The following is an 18,363-nucleotide window of genomic DNA, read 5'->3' on the forward strand; positions in this document are numbered from 1 at the left end:
TATATTTTCAATTTATGTAAAAATAGAAATAAAATGGCTTTGAACATGCTGATGATTAAAAAAGAGAAAGGCCAGGTATTGTATTTATTATACAAACGTTAAAAACACAGAGGTGATTTGCTGATTATATATCCCTGGAATATTGTGGTTCAACCATAACTCCCATTTAGTAGGTAGGAAAAATGAGGCACACAAAATCAATCTAATTTATCCAAGGCTATCTATAGAAAAGTACAAGGAGTGTATAGATTTCCTGACTCTACCTAATATTTTATCCAGTTAGTTGAAATGTGTATAGAACCTCAGAGAGGACAGGCAAAGTACTTAGTGTGGTTTCCTGGCTGTGCGTAGTAACTGCTCAGTTAAATCTGCCTGTTATTATTCAGGGAGAGGGTTTGTTCTAGTGGTTGATAATGTTTATTTTGATGTTTGTTTTTTGAGCAGAGAGAGATAATATTTGCATTAATATTGGTAAGAGGAAACTAAATTGAATTTCAGTACAAAATGTTTGTGAATATTTTGCAATATAGGCTTTTGTGTTTTGGATTTCTACTTTCTGAACGTTTAGGCCACTCTTGGTTTTAGACAAGAGAAGTTTGAATCTCTGGTTCTGTTTTCCTAAGGGGCCTGTATCTTCCTTTGTAGGCGTTTTGCATAGCAAGTGCACGTTGTATTGTGTTGAATGCTAAATTTACTTGAATGTCTGGTATTAGATGATTTGTATAGTATTAAGTGAAATGTTTTAACGTATTTTAGCACTGAGGGTATCTTTGATGTAATTTTGACGTGAGTATTATATATACTGAATTAAATTTCCTTTTTTAAATATTGAGTGGAAATAGTTCAATCTTTTTATGCTAGAAATCTTGAGATGTTCCTGTCGTCCTGTGCCATGTCTTTGTCTGTCCCTATGTCCGTCCGTCCGTCCGTCCGTCCCTTCCCCCCCCCCCCCCCCCCCGCCCCCGCTGTCTTTCTGTAGCTGCTGGTGGAGATGGAAGCCTATCTGTGTTAATAAATGCCATCACCCATTCCCTTCCCCCAGCCTTACGCTAGGGCCTAGTTTGCCTGCAGCTGCAATGGTAGGCATCTTTCAGGAAGTGACCTTGGCTTGTATTAATCAAATTCAGAACACACAAAAAAGCTTCTTGCTAACATGCTGACTTGATGTAAAATTTTATCGCATCCATTTTCTTTCAAAATGAGGCCATCTTGTAAAGAAGATATACAGAAGACTCCTACTTTACTATTTAAAAAAGCTCCTGCAAGCCATGTTAAAAAAAAAAAACACTAGATTTTAAAAGTATAGACTTCTTATTGACAAATAATGCATAAACTTAAATCATGAAGGTTTGGGAGTTGTTACTAAAAAATTGTTTTAACGCTGAATTTAAAAAACCTGTATTTCAACATTAAGTTTATTTACCATCTTAACAACTGACCTTAAATTGCTCTGGAAACTTTATACACTGTGAATTTATTTTGAGGCCCTTTAGATGTGTTAAGTTAAGGACGTTTGTATATTGGTTACCTTTGGGTGTTCAGAAATAGCTGTAGTGTTGGCTTATGCTGATTTGGATAAGAGAACCAATATCCTACATGCAGTCATTTTCTTAGGCAGTGGTAGTGCCTATAAGGGCTTCAAAAAACCTTACGTTTAAGTCAATAAGACTGCTAAAATTCGTCCACCTCTTGTATTAATGAGATGTATTGCTAACTACAGATTCACACATCTGCTTATTTAGGGTTTAACTGATCATTTTGATAGAGCAGTTAATGTAGCTGTTTTACTTGTATCATGTAATGCTTCAAAGAAATTTAGTTTCTTAAATGTAGGATAGTTAAGGTGTGTATTGTACATATCTTCATTTTAACCTTGCTTAATGTTAAATATAGAATGTTGAAAAGAGTGTTTAATGGATTAGTTTATTGTGTTTTCTGCATTTGGAGGAAATTTACATAAAAAACGAGTTAGAGAGTGGTTGTGTTCATTGCCAAAGAGTTCGCTCTTGAGTTTATTTTATAGAGGATTACTGCTGGGTACTGAAGTGTTTGGAGAGGAGAAATACAGGAAAAGACAGCTGGAACCTTAGGAGCTGTACCTGCATTTCGGTAGATGTACAGTATGAAAGGGATGGATATGTTGCATGCTTATGTTAATGATTTGGAGAGGAGGTGGGGAATCTATGCAAATAAAAAATTGGTGTAGATAAATAATTAAATGCCTTCATTATCTGAGTTATTTTTAAAGCATTTACTGGAAACACACCACAGCATTATCTTTCATCATATTGTAAATTGTTCTTAGAATTGCAGCCTCATGGAGATAAATCTCTCTTTAACCTGCCTAGATGTCTTGATACTAGCATTAATGATTGGTTTGTTAGATACTACAGGATAAAGAAACTGATTTCAAGGAGAAAGATAATTACTTGGTCATCTCTCCCCTCAAATACCCGTTTAAAATACATGGTCTTAAATAAAATGGTCAACTTGAGCTTAAAATGTTCTTTCCTTCCCTCCCCAACCCCCCTTCCCCCCCGCAAAGAAGAAGAAGAAAAGGAAAGCCTTACAAGAAAAGGAATATGTGCAATCCTGGTAGCCAATGAGTTAATGTTCATTTGCAGCCTGAGGGGTCAGTGTGCAGTCTCTGTTTCCTGATTGGCTGCTAAAAGGTGAAATTGAAACCACTGTAAACTTTTGACCCTGTAGCAATTCTTGTGGAACGCCTTCCACTGGTGGAGCCCAGAGCTTCGCTCACCTCCCCACCCAACCCTCCCAACCCCTTTCCTGTATTTATTTTGTGTGATCGTGCAGCACTGCATGCAGTTTTTCCAAGAGAGGGGGGAGAGGGAGGCAGAACAAGCACCAGCAAGCGTTTCGCTTGCATGCCTGTTTTAGTAACCATGTCATTACTAACTACAACTCAGCCAAAGATATGGGGCCTGTTAATAAACTGGTCTGCCAACCGGATTTTTTAGTTTTCTCCTTAATCTCAAGGTAATTTAAAAAATGCAGAATGGTTATATTTACTGCCATTGTTCATCAGTGGATAGTTTCCTTGTGTAAGCAAAATGTATGGCATAATTTCCTGAATATGTTGAGTTAAAAATAGCTTTCATTTTCAACAACCTTTATACACCCCATTAATGTTTCCTATGTCTCATGTAATTTTTACGCAAATGACTAACAATTTATGAAAATTTTTTTCTTCTTTGCTGTTCTCTTTTATCATAAAGAAACTCAAATGGCATTTTGGTTATGATAACTATGGAAAATAATTGCAGAAATTATCTGTACATTTGAATTTCATTAATTCTCTCTCTTTTTTGGCTTAGGTAAGTAATTTTGGATTTGTCTAGCATTCTCGTTGAAACAGTGCTTTACACTTAGCACAGCAGTCCTGTGAAACAGGCAGAGCAGTTCTCTCTTCTCCCCTGTAACACTGTCGTTGGACTCTGACTGCAGCTTCAGAGCATTTGTCGTATCCCTAGGCGGCCGCAGCACAGCGCGTTGATGCTCGGCAAATGCTTATGGAGTGAACCGAGTTTGCATTTCGGGAACTCCACTGCCTGTTTATACCTGCTTCTCCTTTCCTAATTAATGGCAGGAACCATATTTGGCTTATACTTTTGAGTGCCAGTGTAGCGCCTGGCATCTAATTAGGTACACAGCAAATATTTAATTGAATTAAATGTCACACAAGGTCACTTTAAGAAGCTGGACTTGCAAAACCTAGGTTTTCTGGAACCAAGACTTCTGTTTTCATGGCATCATTTTAAATTTTTATGTTGACTCCATATAGAGCTAAATATTTATTATAATTTGTTAAATGACTGTGTAGAATAAATTATTATAAATCAGTTTGGTCCTTTCTAGTATATATTATAGGATAAGTGGTAATCCATGTCAGTTTCTTTTAACTCTGTTCTTAGTTTGCTAGACATGCATATGGTGTAATTTGAAATAATTCCTTCCTGTCTTGTCAAAAAGATTATGGTATTTAAAAAAGTTTGTAATCGGGGCCTGCCCCGTCGTCGAGTGGTTAAGTTCTCGCGCTCGTCTTCGGCGGCCCAGGGTTTCGCAGGTTTGGATCCTGGGTGTGGACATGGCACCGCTTGTCAGTCCACGTTGAGGCGGCATCCCACTTGCCACAACTAGAGGGACCCATAACTAGAGTTTACAGCTATGTACTGGGGGGATTTGGGGAGAAAAAGCAGAAAGAAGAAAAAGATTGGCAACGGTTGTTAGCTCAGGTGCCAATCTTAAAAAAAAAAAAAAATGTATGTCATCAGTGTATTACTGATGTTCCCTTGGGTACCAAATACATTTTTACTTATTTACTTGAACATGTAATAATAGAGTAAGTAATTCTTTTCACTGAGTTAAGTTTATACAGCCTCAAAAAAAGTGTCACCTTTCTATGTAATTTTAAATTTTCATGATTTTTAACTGACATCCATTTTTTTCCCTTTCAGTATAGCTACAGATTGATTGCAGTTGACTGTTGAAAGTAAAATCTGTTGTTACAGTTTTGACAAAGGATATATTTATCACTTGATGAATAATTTCAACTGCAAAAGAATGTTCAATTTACTTTGCACCAATGTTATGTAACCATTAAGTAACCTGAAATTCAACTGGTGCACAAACTTATTCTGTGGTGCTTTGAAGATGAACAGGTAACAGCTGGCTTTCCCAGAGATGGCGGTTCGGGATCTCTGTTTCAGGGAAGTGAGGAGGGAGTCCCTGGGAGCACTGCCTGTGCAGCGTGGGGACGACAGTGTGTTTAATATGATTAGCAGCGGGGTCCTTGCCCCTTTCCATGTTCAACAGCAAGAGGAAGACATGTTCATAATATTCAGTGGCCTCTTTTTGTCCAGTTGGTGTCTCCAAGTATGAGCATTATATAGTTTGGATTTTCCTCTGTGTCAACTCCCCTCCCCCAGTTTCATTCTTTGTTCTGGCCTCAAGGCACATCTTCTCAGACTAGCTATTAACAAAGCTCAGTTTGATGTTTTCCTCCTCATTAGCTTTCTAGTGTTGCAGGTTTTGATAATGGGGATCTCATCAATCACTTTTTTGTTAATTCCAGTAGAAAAATTAGTCGTCTCCCCCCCCCCCCCCGATATATAGTATTTTTGGGATGTGCCATTCAGTTTTTATGTCAGTGTGATTTGATTTTTGTATGTGTAATTGAGTAAACTCCAAATTATGAAAAACGGTAAGAGTAAGCTTATTTTTTATTTTAAAGATTGGCACCTGAGCTAATAACTGTAGCCAATCTTCTTTGTCTTTTTCTGCTATTTCTCCCCAAATCCCCCAGGTACGTAGTTGTGTATTTTAGTTCTGGGTCCTTCTAGTTGTGGTATGTGGGATGCTGCCTCAGCATGGCCTAATGAGCAGTGCCATGTGCATGTCCAGGATCTGAACCGGTGAAACCCTGGGCTGCCGAAGCAGAGTGTGAGAACTTAACCACTCGGCCACGGGGCCGGCCCCTTAAGCTTATTTTTGATAGAGGTAAAAAAATGTTGTCCCAAGAGATCTACTAGGACTGTTGTTGCCTTTGCAGAATCTTGGTTCTAGACAAGTTAACTGCAGTTTTCCTGCCAGCTCTATACTTTACAGGACCCTGTGTAGTACGTTCTAGACCATCTACCCCTTTCAGGTTCCTGGTAGGCAAGCCAGTCATTCATCTCTGACTATTTGGGGACCTCTCTAGTCCAACTGCACACTTCCTGGGAGCGGAGGATTTTCTACATGGTTTTCTTTGGATCCTGGGGGTGATGGGGTACAGATTGGCTGGGTCAGCACTCTTTTGGGTAGTTCTCACCAGCAGTACAGTATTACTTGAGTGTTAATATAGGCTCTCTTGCTGGCCTTCCCCACTAGGCAGCAGTACTTGTTTCCTGGGTCAGTTGTTACAGTACTAGGTACATTCTGACTCAGATTCCTTTTCCTGCCCACTCCTCTTGTTCTGTAGGTGCTAACCCCACTCTATGACTCTCCCTTCCTCCCCCATAAAAAGGAGCAACAAGAAGACCATTTTTTGAAGTGAAACTTGATTTAAAACCAGGCCCAGAAAACCTTGGATTTTCTATAGAAGTTCAGCTACGTTTTCCCCCTTTACCTTCTTGTAAATAAATTGGTTATCATAAAAATTCAAGTTATAAAACATTGAATTCATTTCAAAACTAAAACTAATGCTTGTGTTTTCTCCTATTTTTTATTTCAATGTGCTTGGAAATTCTTAAGTTATATTATGTGCCAAGTAGTCTTTTCTTTGGCTAATAATAGTTTTTAATTGAGCATTTATGTACTAGGTACTAATAAGTAATTTAAGGATTTCACTTAGTCTTCACAAGAGCCTTATGAGGGGTGATCCTATTTTAAGATGAGAAATCTGGGGCCAGCCCTGTGGCCGAATGGTTAAGTTCATGTGTTCTGCTTCAGTGCCCTGGGGTCTGCTGGTTCAGATCCTGGGCGCAGACCTAGACACCACTCATCAAGCCATGCTGTGGTGGCATCCCACAGAGAAGAATTAGAAGGACTTACAACTAGGATATACAACTATGTACTGGGGCTTTGGGGAGGGGGGGAAAAAGAGGGAGATTGGCAACATATGTTAGCTCAGGGCCAGTCTTCCTCACAAAAAAAAAAGGAAAAGAAAGAAAGCTAAGGCTTGAAGAAGTCTTAAGTTGACCCAGGGATACCTAGCTAGTAAGTGAAAAGAGCTGAGAGTTGAGTCTACGTCTGGCAGACTCCATTGCTTCTGCCCTTTAACCATTATGCTATCAACAGTTATGCTGTCATGCATTGGAAGATGTATTCCGAGAACCAGCTTTCTTTGGCATATATCTCAGTTATAAGTTGGAGACGATACTGTGATTCTTAATAGACATGTCAGTAGATATATCAGCTCTTTTTATAACTTTAATTGCATGGCACTGATACACTATCTGGATTTTCCTCTTTTCCCTTTGTGAACCACATGTGTACATTCCCACCTACCCCCAATTTTCCCACCTTTAATTTGCGTTTTAAAAGTGCAGCAGACGCTTCACATCATGAGGCTAGATTGTGGTTGGTTGTCCTCTGTCTGCTCCATCTTGGCCATGGCTTTAATATGTTCATTACTTGGAATTTGTGAATATATCAGTTCTTCTTCTACCCCTTCCCAACAAAGCTGCCAATTCCAGCGTGAATGCTGTTAACTTGAGGGCACAGTTATGGTTGTTGTCTTGATGTAGAGACTGCGAGAATTGGTGATAGCCAGACTGTTGCTTTGTTACATTGGGAAATTCCTAAAGTGAGGGTGAATGTTTTTATTGGCTGACTTTTTTGTTGCACCATAGCCTGCTCCACATTTCCTCAAGTGCAAAAGTCTGCTGTTTATATGTTCGTGTATTTTATTGCAGATTATTTTGAAGAACTCCCCCTCATTTCCCTGTCTTCCATTTAAAATATTTCTTATTGGTGACCCAAATGCAGCCTTTCCTAGAGGCAAAGAAAACATCCAAGACCTTTCTTTTTCCTTCCTTTATCCATCCATCCAGTGGGCATTTATTCTTTTTGGACTCAGATATTTAAGCATTAGCTTCTGCCAGGGATACTAATATTGTTTTTAATTGTTACTTGTTGAACATTCCTTTTGGACAGGTGGGGATATCCCAAATTCAGATGACTCATCTGGTTTGATCACTTTTCAGGACTTGGAGCTGGTCTCTTCCACCCCACCTTGCATTATCCATGTTTACAAACTGTAACAGAATATATTGTGTATGCCATGCCTGACTTTTTAAGCAGAAGTAGTAATATATGGCAAAATAAGGCATCAGCTCAGATTCCTAGGAAGAGGCCTCTTACTTGATAGCTTCTTTTGGTTTTTTCATATGTCGGGGGAAGGGAAACATGGAAAAAGTTAATATGTGTGTGACTAATAATAACACATATTGAGAAAGGGCAATAAAATTCAATGCTTTTTTTTTTTTTTTTGTCCTCAGGATCAAAATACTTGCTGAACAGTGGAGTCAGAGACCAATAAAAATAAACTCCTACTTGAACATCATTTGACTGGTTAGCCAGGTAATTGAGTTTTACTTTGACTTGAGCCTTTTTAATTTTCTGACTTCACCCTATGAAGATACTGCCCTCTTCTTTGGATTTAATGATTTAATCTTAACCTTGTTTTATAGTTCATGTTTTTCTCTTTAATGATAATGTTAGTTGGATGAATGAATAGGCTTGGAATGAGTGAATATGTATATATTCATATATGTGTGTGTGTGTGTACACACACACACACACACACACACACACACACACACACACAAACATAACTTTAGGGAAGAGGGGAACTGTGTGTTACAGTTTAGTGTGAGATACTACCCTCCTGCCCACTTTTTCCTTATGTGTGGATGTTTTAATGGCATTTAGTCAAAATCTGAATCAGCTCCACCTACTTTTAATATTTCACCTTGTAAAGACTGGTTTCCCGGGTTGCTTGTGCTGGCATATAACATTTCATCTAACTCCTCTCCTAACGTTTATTGTTGCATCAGAATAGGAAAAATGAGAACAGAAGAAGTTGTCTGATAGCCAAGAAAGCAATTATGCTTTGCTTAGCTAGTTAATTTCTTGTTAGTACCATCATTCTCTTGGTTAGCTAGGTTTGAATCTGAGTTGTCTTTGAATCTCACCCCCTACCTCCCCATACATTTAGTGAACAGACCTTATCTGGTTTTCTATTTTCGGATCTCCCGTATTTGTTCCACTTTCTGTTACTAACCTTAGCTTCCTAGGCCAAGACTCCATAATTTCATGCTTGTATTTGGCCAAATGTCCCTTTACAACTTCTTATCTACTATTTCCACCCACTTGAAATTTTTGTTAGAAAGTTTTCTTAAATATATCCCTTTAATCAAGCCTCTGTTCTGCTCTAAGCTTTGTGCTACTGTTCCCTGGCTTACAGAAAAAAAGTACCAACTCCCTTCTCTGGCATTTGGAACAGTGCGTTATCTGGGAAACTATCTAAGCCTCTGGCCTCAACTCTTCTATTTCCCTATAAAGTCCTTCAATTAATTACAGTATATACCCACTATATTCTGAACATAGTAGAGAACCATCTCCATGGTGTTTACTTTTTAAAGAAAACCTTTTAGGGGCTGGCCCAGTGGTATAGTGGTTAAGTTCGTGTGTCTGCTTTGGCGGCCTGGAGTTCGCGCGTTTGGATCCTGGGTGTGCACCTACACACTGCTCATCAAGCCATGTTGTGGTGGTGTACGACATACAAAAAATAGAGGAAGATTGCCACAGATGTTAGCTCAGTGCCAGTCTTCCTCAAGCAAAAAGAGGAAAATCAGCAACAAATGTTAGCTTAGGGTCAGTCTTCCTCACACACACACACCCCCTTTTATTTGGAAATAACTTCTAATTTACAAAAGTGACAGAAATAGAGTATAGAGAACATCTAGACATCCTTTAGTCAGATTTGCCTCCTTGTTTTATTTACGTTCATGTGTGCTCTCTCTCTACACGCTCACATGCGCGAGCACACACTCTCTCCCCACCTGCCCGAACTATTCAAGGGTAAGTTACGTATAGCATGCTTCTTTCCCCTAATACTTCTGCTGTATTTCCTAAGAATAGGGTCATTCTCATTGCACAGTTATCAACTTCATAAATGGACGTTGATACAAATCTATTTTCCATCATCCAATTTTGTCGGTTGACCTAATAAAATCTCTTATAGCATTTCCGCCACTTCCCGCACACAATCCAGTCCAGGGTGAGGTACGGCATTTAGTTATTATTTCTCTTTAGCCTCCTTTTTCCTGGAATATTTCCATAGCTTTTTTTTTGTCTTTTATGACATTGACGTTTTTGAAGAATGCAGCCCTTCCCCCCTTTGACAGACTTTTCTTCATTTTATATTTATTTCAAGTTTCCTTGCAGTTAGATTGAGGTTATGCATTCTTGGCTGGAATACTGCCTAGGTGATGTGATACCCTGAGAAAGAGGCACAGCTTCTGCAGGCACAGGATGTCTTCTGTTCCTCATTGTGATGTTAATTTTGATCACTTAGCCAAGGTGTTGCCAAATTTCTACACTGTATGGTTTTTCCTTTTTCTTTGCAAGCAGTAAGCAGTCTCTGGGGAGACAATGCAAACACCATGATTCTCATCACAATCTGCCCTACATTTAGCATTCATTCGTGATTCCTTTCTGTTTTTTACTGTGATGCTTCCAAAATGGTCTTTTTCTTATTCTAGCATTCCCTTCACACTTACCAGTCAGCTCTTGGCATTATTTTGTAATCAAGAGCTCTATCTGTATGGAGTCATGATTTCCTATTTTTTGAATTGTTTACAATTCATTACTCTACTTAATTATTCTGGTGCTCAAATTCTCCTAAGTTTGGACAGTGGAGCTTTTTTAATCAGGCTCCCATGTCCTTGTGGGGAATAATAGTGTTAGAGACCAACATCTCTGGTGGGTAGGTGTCCTCATTGCTCCCAGGTTCTCTTCTCTTCTTGGCCCTCTCAGTGGACAGAGCTAGGAAATAAATGCGTGTTTATACACATACACATGCACGCATAACCATACTTGTACATATGCACTTGTTCATAGCAACGCACATATGCATAGTTTAGAAATCATGAGTTTATATGAGTATGTCCAGCTTCATTCCATATCTACAGGGTTCTGTGTTTGCGTCCCTCATTTCGTATTTTTATGTGCCTTTTTATTCCATGAGAACCCTGGCTTCCACTGTTGTCGCTACATTACTCATTTGCTCTATCCTATAATACATTTAAATAATTTCAGAATTGCTGTGTGCATTTCACTATAATATACAAACTTACTTAAAGTGAGTGGAGAATTTTTTTTCCTCCCCAAAGCCCCAGTGTGTGGTTGTATATCCTAGTGGTAAGTCTTTCTAGTTGTTCTATGTGAGCTGCTGTCACAGCATGGCAACTCACAGACAGGTGCTGTCGTTCTGCTACCGAGAAACGAACCCTGGCTCCGAAGCAGTGAGAGTGCCGAACTGTGACCACTAGGCCATCAGGGCTGGCTCAGTGAGTGGAGAATTTGTGTGTAGTTCTCCGCTTCCCCCCACCCATTCTGCCCAAGCCTGAGAGTAAATAAGTAAATAAATACTCTGTTCTTAAATTACTAGAATTAGCCTGCCCTCTTCCTTCTTTTCAGAAATCCTTCCCCTCCCCACTTTTACTTCCTACCCTTACTTTCTGCATAATGTAGTTATGGTATTTATTTGAAATGAAATTAGATTCATTTGTTTTCGTGAGTTGCAAAGTTTTTTTTTATGCCCCTTGCCATTCTGATTCGTTTTTTTTTTGTTGTTGTTGTTAAAGATTTTATTATTTTTTTTTCTCCCCAAGGCCCCCTGGTACATAGTTGTATATTTTTAGTTGTGGGTCCTTCTAGTTGTGGCATGTGGGATGCCACCTCAGCATGGCATGATGAGCAGTGCCATGTCTGGGCCCAGGATCCGAACTGGCGAAACCCTGGGCCGCTGAAGCGGAGCGTGAGAACTTAACCGCTCAGCCATGGTGCCGGTCCCTCGTTTTATTTTTAAATATGTAGAGTATGAATATTTTTTCAAGAGTTAAAATTATGCAAAAGATAGCATTTCCGTCTGTATCACTTCCATCCCGTTTCCCACATTTCTCATAGGTAACCATCTCCAGTGTTTTCTGGTTCATTCTCCTTGTGTTTCTTTTTGTAATGACAAGCAGATATATGTAAGTTTTATTTTGTCTTTTTGTTTATACAAAAGGTAACAAACTGTGTATACTGTTTTTCACTTTGCTCTTTTCATTTACTAATATCTCCTGGAAATAATGCCATATCATGCCAAAGGGGTCTTTCCCATTCATTTTTTAAAATTGTGGTGAAGTTTACATAACAAACTTTATGATTGTCATCATTTTTTAGCGCACAGTTCAGTGGCATTAAGTACATTCACTTTGTTCCACCACCCATCTCCAGAATGTTTTCCTCTTCCTAGACTGGAACTCTGTACCCATTGAACAACTCCTCATTTCCCCTTCCCCTGACCCTTGTCTCATTTGTTTTTTACACAGATGTATAGCTTTCATTATGTGCTTATACCATAGTTTTATTCAAGCAGTTTCCTATGTATGGATATTATTTTGCAATTACAGTAATGCTGCAGTGAATAAGCTTTTGAATATACATTTTCACATTGTTGGGCGTGTACCTTTGGGATAAATTCCTGGAGGTGAGACTGCTGGGTTGAATGGTAAATGTGTATGTAGTTTTTGTTTTAGACATTGTCAAATTACACTCCATAGGAATTATACTATTTTGGATTCCCACCAGCAATATATGAGAGAGCCTGTTTCCCCACAGTCACACTGTAAAAGTTCTTTCACTCTGCATAATGTTTTTTTTAGGTGCAACAACGTTATTGCTTGTATCAGTTTCTTTCTCTTTTTATTGTTGAGTAGTATTCCATTGTGTGGATGTACCACAACTTGTGTTTCTCATTTTTGGCCTTCATAAATAAAGCTGTTGTGCCATTCAAGTACAAGTCTTTGTGTGGATTTTTTTCCCTCTTGGATAAATAGTCAGAAACTGTGAAACTGTTTTCTAAAGTGGCTGTACCATTTTATATTTCACCTGCAGCATATGAGAGTTCAAGTTCCGTAGCTTTCCTATTTGATGCTGTCAGTCTTTTTAACTTCAGCCAGTCTCGTGAGAGAGAAGTGGTATCACGTTGTCGTTTATTTGCATTTCCATGATGTCTGATATTAAGAAAAAGTTTCTTGTGTTCATTACCACATCTATCTCTTCTTTTATAATAAAGTGTCTTGTCCATTTTTTAAAATTGTGGCTTTCTTATTGTATGAGTTTGCTTTAAAGAAGTTGTCTGCTTTAGGTATATAAAAGAGACCTAGAAATTTTGACTTAGTCCTCTAGTACAGTTGTAAAATTGTGTAAGTTACCTTAGCTCAATGGTCCCTCACCCAGAGTCCATTTTATAAAATATCATGATTTAAAGATACTTTATATTGTCTTTTCCATGACAGTCTTAGACCTCAAGGCAAACATCATAGGGAAGCAGAGTCACCTGTTTGGCAATAAGACATTTCTCATGCTTTTCATTTGTCTTTGTAGATAGTTTTCATCTGATGGCCTTTCTCCTTAGCCTGAAGGATAGATATCTTTTTGTTTCCTTAAGTGCTTGTGACTAATTGTGTCAACTTTCATTTATCTGAAAATGTCTTCTTTTCATATTAATTAAATTTTTCTTGTTAAGATTGACACCTGAGCTAACATCTGTTGCCAGTCTTCTTTTTCTTTTCTTTTGCTTCGTCTTCTCCCCAAAGCTCCCTGGTACATAGTTGTATATTCTAGTTGCAGGTCCTCCTGGTTGTGCTATGTGGGATGCCACATCAGCATGGCTTGATGAGTGGTGCCATGTCTGCGTCCAGGATCCCAACTGGTGAAACCCTGGGCTGCCGAATCAGAGTGCGTGAACTCAACCATTTGGCCATGGGGCCGTCACCCCATTTTGTATTAATTAATTAATTGATTTTTAATTTTTATTTAATTTTTAATTTTTTGATTTTTAATGAGTTCATAATAGTTTTTACATCAATGTGAGATTTCAGTTGTGCATTGTTTCTTTCTTTCCTTTTTTTTTTTTTTCTTAAATATTTTATTTTTCCTTTTTCTCCCCAAAGCCCCCTGGTACATAGTTGTATATATTTTTAGTTGTGGGTCCTTCTGGTTGTGGTATGCGTGATGCTGCCTCAGCATGGCTTGAAGAGCGGTGCCATGTTTGTCCCCAAGATCCAAACTGGCGAAACCCTGGGCCACCAAAGTGGAGCATGTGAACTTAACCACTTGGCCACGGGGCTGGCCCCCTGTACGTTATTTCTTGACTGTCACCACATAAGTGTTCACCTTCACCCCCTGTGCCCACCTCCCAACCCCATTTCCCTGGTAACCACTGAACTGTTTTCTTTGTCCATGTGCTTGTTCATATTCCACATATGAGTGAAATCATCTGGTGTTTGTCTTTCTCAGACTGGCTTGTTTCACTTAGCATAATTCCTTCCAGGCTCTTCCATGTCATTGCAAATGGGATGAATTTGTCTTTTTTTTATGGTCGAGTAGTATTCCATTGTATATACATATACCTCATCTTCCTTATCCAATCACCAGTCGATGGGCATTGGGTTGTTTCCATGTCTTGGCTGTTGTCAGTAGTGCTGCAATGAACATAGGGGTGCATGTGTTACTTTGGATTGTTGATTTCAGGTTGTTTGGGTAGATACCCATTAGTGGGATAGCTGGGTCGTATGGTAGATCTACTTTTAGTTTTTTGAGGAATCTCCGTACTGTTTTCCATAGTGGCTGCACCAGTTTGCATTCCTGCCAGCAGTGTATAAGGGTTCCCTTTTCTCCATACCCTCTCCAACATTTGTTATTTTTAGTCTTAGTGATTATAGCCATTTTAACAGACGTAAGGTGGTATCTTAGTGTAGTTTTGATTTGCATTTCCCTGAAGATTAATGATGTTGAACATCTTTTCATGTATTTATTGGCCATCTGTATATCTTCTTTGGAAAAATGTCTCTTCATATCCTCTCCCATTTTTTGATTGGGTTTTTTTTTATTGTTCAGCTGTGTGAGTTCCTTATATATTAAGGAGGTTAACCCCTTGTCAGATGTATGATTTGCAAATATTTTCTCCCAATTGGTGAGTTGTCTCTTTGTTTTGATTCTAGTTTCTTTTGCCTTGCAGAATCTCTTTAGTCTGATGAACTCCCACTTGTTTATTTTTTCTTTTGTTTCCCTCATCTGGGAAGACGTGGTATTTGAAAAGATCCTTTTTAGTTCGATGTCAAAGAATGTACTACCGATATTATCTTCCAGTAGTTTTATAGTTTCAGGAGATATCGAGTCTTTGATCCATTTTGAGTTTTATTTTTGTGTATGGCGTGAGATAGTGGTCTACATTCATTCTATTGCCTCTGGCTGTCCAGTTTTCCCAACACCATTTATTGAAGAGACTATCTTTTCTCCATTGTATGTTTTTGGCAGCTTTGTTGAAGATTAACTGTCCGTAGATGTGTGGGTTTATTTCTCAGCTTTCAGTTCTGTTCCATTGATCTGCGTGCCTGTTTTTGTACCAGTACCATGACATTTTGATCACTATGGCTTGGTGGTACATTTTGAAGTCAGGGATTGTGATACTTCCAGCTTTTTTTCTTTTTTCTCAGAATTGCCTTCGCAATTTGGGGTCTTTGGTTGCCCTGTATGAATTTTAGGATTCTTTGCTCTATTTCCGTGAAGAATGCCCTTGGGATTCTGATTGGGATTGCATTGAATCTGTAGATTGCTTTGGGTAGTATGGACATTTTAACTATGTTTGTTCTTCCAGTCCGTGAGCAGGGAATCTCTTTCCATCTCTTTATGGCATTATCAATTTCTTTCAGTAATGTCTTATAGTTTTCGTTGTGTCAGTCCTTCCCCTCCTTGGTTAAATTTATTCCTAGGTACTTTATTCTTTTGGTTGTGATTGCAAATAGAATTGTATTCTTGAGTTCTCTTTCTCTAAGTTCGTTTTTGGAGTATAGAAAAGCAACTGATTTTTGTAAGTTGATTCTATACCCTGCAACTTTACTGTAGTTGTTTATTATTTCTCTTAGTTTTCCAATAGAGTTTTTGGGGTTTTCTATATACAAGGTCATGTCATCTGCAGACAGTGAGAGTTTCACTTCTTCACTCCCTATCTGGATTCCTTTTATTCCTTTCTCTTCCCTGATTGCTCTGGCCAAAACCTCCAGTACTGTGTTGAATAAAAGTGGTGATAATGGGCATCCTTGTCTCATCCCTGTTCTCAGGGGATGGCGCTCAGTTTTTGCCCATTGAATGTGCTGTTGGCTGTGGGTTTGTCATATATTGCCTTTATTATGTTGAGGTAATTTCCTTCTATCCCCATTTTGTTGAGCGTTTTTATCACAAATGGCTGTTGGATCTTGTCAGATGTTTTCTCTGCATCTGTTGAGGTGATCATGTAGTTTTTATTCCTCAGTTTGTTGATGTGGTGTGTCCTGTTGATTGATTTGTCGATGTTGAACCACCCTGTGTCTGCGGTATGAATCTCAGTTGATCATGATGTATGATCCTTTTGGTGTATTGCTGACTTCAGGTTGCCAACATTTTATTGAGGATTTTTGCATCTATGTTTATCAGCAATATTGGATATTGGTAATTTTACTTTTTTGTGCTGTCCTTGCCAAGCTTTGGTATCAGAGTGATGTTGGCTTCATAGAATGTGTTAGGAAGTGTTCCATCTTCCTTAATTTTTTGGAATAGCTTGAGAAGGATAGGTGTTAAATCCTCTGAAAGTTTGGTGAAATTCCCCAGGGAAACCATTTGGTCCTGGGGTTTTATTCTTTGAGATTCTGTTGATTACTCTTTCAATCTCTTTTCTTGTCATTGGTCTATTCAGATTGTTTGTTTCTTCTTGACTTGGCTTTGGGAGTGTAAGAACTTATCCATTTCCTCTAGGTTATCCATTTTGTTGCCATATAGCTTTTTGTAGTATTCTCTTATACTCTGTTGTATTTCTGTGGATTCTGTTTATTTCTCCTCTTTCGTTTCTTATTTTGTTTATCTCAGCTTCCTCTCTTTTTGTCTTTGTAAGTCTGACTGGGGGTTTGTCAATTTTATCTTCTCAAAGAAACAGCTCTTTGTTTCACTGATCCTTTCTACTGCCCTTTTTGTTTCAATAGTATTTATTTCTCTTCTGGTTTTTATTATTTCTCTCCTTCTGCTGACTTTGGCCTTTGTTTGTTTTCTTTTTCTAATTCAGTTAGATGTAATTTGAGATTGCTTATTTGGGATTTTTCTTGTTTGTTAAGGTGAGCCTGTATTGTGATGAATTTCCCTCTTAATATGGCTTTTGCTGCATCCCATATGAGTTGGTATGGTATGTTATCGTTTTCATTTGTCTGCAGATATTTTTTCATTTCTCCTTTAATTTCTTCAATGATCTGTTGCTTGTTCAGTAGTATGTTGTTTAGTCTCCACATCTTTGTCCCTTTCTCAGCATTTTTCTTGTAATTAATTTCTAGCTTTACAGCATTATGATCAGAGAAGATGCTTCTTATTATTTCAATTTTCTTAAATTTATTGAGGCTTGCCTTGTTTCCCCACATATGGTCTATCCTTGAGAATGTCCCATGCGCACTTGAGAAGAATGTGGACTCGGCTGTTTTTGGGTGGAGTGATATACAGTGAGTCTATTGAGTCCAACTGGTTTTGCTTTTCATTTAATTCCACTGTTTCCTTGTTGATCTTCTGTCTGGATGATCTTTCCATTGATGTGAGTGGAGTGTTGAGGTCCCCTACTATTATTGTATTATTATTAATATCTTTTAGGTTTGTTAATAGTTGCTTTATGAACTTTGGTGCTACGGTGTTGGGTGCATAGATATTTATAAGCGTTATTTCTTCTTGATGGAGTGTCCCTTTGATCATTATGTATTGCCCCTCTTTGTCTCTCTTTACCTGTCTTATCTTGAAGTCTTTGTCTGATATAAGTATTGTGACACCCGCTTTCTTTTGTTTGCTATTGGCTTGGAGTATCATCTTCCACCTCTTCACTCTGAGTGTGTGTTTGTCATTGGAGCTGAGATGTCTCTCCTGGAGGCAGCAAATTGTTGGGTCTTGTTCTTTAATCCATCTTGCCACTCTGTGTCTTTTTATTGGAGAATTCAATCCATGTACGTTTAGGATGACTATTGAAGTATGAGGGCTTAATGCTGTCATTATATCACTCGTTTTCCGGTTTTCCTGCATTTCCTTTGTTACTCATCCTGTGTGTTTTGGTCTACCCATTGAATTGTGCAGTTTTTTGTGATGTGTTTCTTTGTTTTCTCCTTATTTATTATTTGTGTCTCTATTCTGCTTTTTGTTTAGTGGTTACCCTGAGGTTTGTATTCACAATCTCGTGTATGAGATAGTGCATTTTCTGATGGCCTCTTAGTTCCTTAGTCTAAACCAATTCAGTCCCTTTCCTCCTCCCCTCCTAAGTTGTTTTACTCCTATCTTATTCCAACTTTTGTTGTGAGTTTGTGGTTAAAGTGACAAGATTGTCTTTGTTTTTGGTGTTTTCCTTACCTTTAGCCTCATGCTGTGGTTGAATATGTGCTATCCTATTCTGATTCTGTCTACCTATTTATCTCCTTACTCTGTTTTCTGACCCCTTTTTTCTTTTTTCGGATACAAGGACCTTCTTGAGGATTTCTTGGGCGGGGGGGGGGGGGGGTGTCTCGTGGCTACGAAGTCCCTTAGCCTTTG

General features: G+C 38.5%; 1 protein-coding gene across 15 annotated transcripts in view; it reads left to right on the top strand.

Annotated features, from left to right (window-relative positions):
- The window catches only part of NCOA3 (nuclear receptor coactivator 3), a 121,842-nt gene that overhangs the window by 50,547 nt on the left and 52,932 nt on the right, over positions 1 to 18,363 (top strand). For 9 of the 15 annotated variants that reach the window (XM_023626689.2, XM_023626683.2, XM_023626690.2 and 6 more), the window contains exon 2: positions 8,001 to 8,082. The exons of 3 other annotated variants lie outside the window; for them this stretch is intronic. The gene's annotated coding sequence lies outside the window, so the exon portion shown is untranslated. Of the gene's footprint in view, positions 1 to 4,037; positions 4,680 to 8,000; positions 8,083 to 18,363 lie in introns of those variants that run through there. 3 more of the 15 variants (XM_023626685.2, XM_070246876.1, XM_070246880.1) reach the window with 2 other exon arrangements.

This window comes from Equus caballus, chromosome 22 (assembly GCF_041296265.1).
Source record: "Equus caballus isolate H_3958 breed thoroughbred chromosome 22, TB-T2T, whole genome shotgun sequence".
NCBI lineage: Eukaryota > Metazoa > Chordata > Mammalia > Perissodactyla > Equidae > Equus > Equus caballus.